Below are 852 nucleotides of genomic sequence, written 5' to 3'. Positions count from 1 at the left end.
TCCATGTAAGTTGGGTTTAAAAAAGCGTTATTTTATCGCTGTTATACAGTGTCTGTGGAAAATGTATGCACGCACAATCTATACACTAATATCAAATTAAAATGCTGATTATGATAAGACAATACTAATTTATGACTAGTATAATCTGTATGCTTTCAATGTATAGAAATTATAGAGGTACATGATAATAAAATCAATGTTTAATATGACTTCCCAGCTTTTTAAAAGTTGGCTTTTTTGAATAAAATAACAGTAAATGTAAATAATTTTGTAGAGTATACTTGTTGCATAGTACTAAGTAACATAGGATTTATTTCATCTGAAATGTTCAGAACTGACAATAAATGTTAGATTGTGTATATAATTTTAAAATCTAAACGTCTCTTTATATTTCTAGTTGACCTCAATGATATCGTGTACAATAAATATATAGCTATTCAATTGTAAAGTAAGAGAATTTGCTTAAAATAATGCGATGTATTTAGTTATTTTAGAAGTGTCAAGATTTATGTCAGTGACATCAGTGTATTGAATGTATGCATTAGAGAGTACTGTGACAATAAGAAGATTTTTTAAAAACACATTCAGTACTTAAGGGAATATGGATTTTTAGTGATATAATTAACTGAGATCAAAATATATATTAAGAAACCTACGATAGTCATGGTGTTCAGGTGTAAGATTTTTTAAGGGTTTTTCATCTCGTCTTATCTAGCCCAGAGTAGATCAGAAGGCTGGCAGTTATCATAGCCAAGTCAAAGGGTTAATGCTCAGGGCATCCAGGGCACATTGCCTCGTTGCAAGCGTTTGGATTAAATTATTATTGAGAAATAATAAAATGATTATTGAACT

Source organism: Pararge aegeria, chromosome 9 (assembly GCF_905163445.1).
Source record: "Pararge aegeria chromosome 9, ilParAegt1.1, whole genome shotgun sequence".
NCBI lineage: Eukaryota > Metazoa > Arthropoda > Insecta > Lepidoptera > Nymphalidae > Pararge > Pararge aegeria.
The sequence above is the reverse complement of the archived record's forward strand: the minus strand, read 5'-3'. Positions refer to the sequence as shown.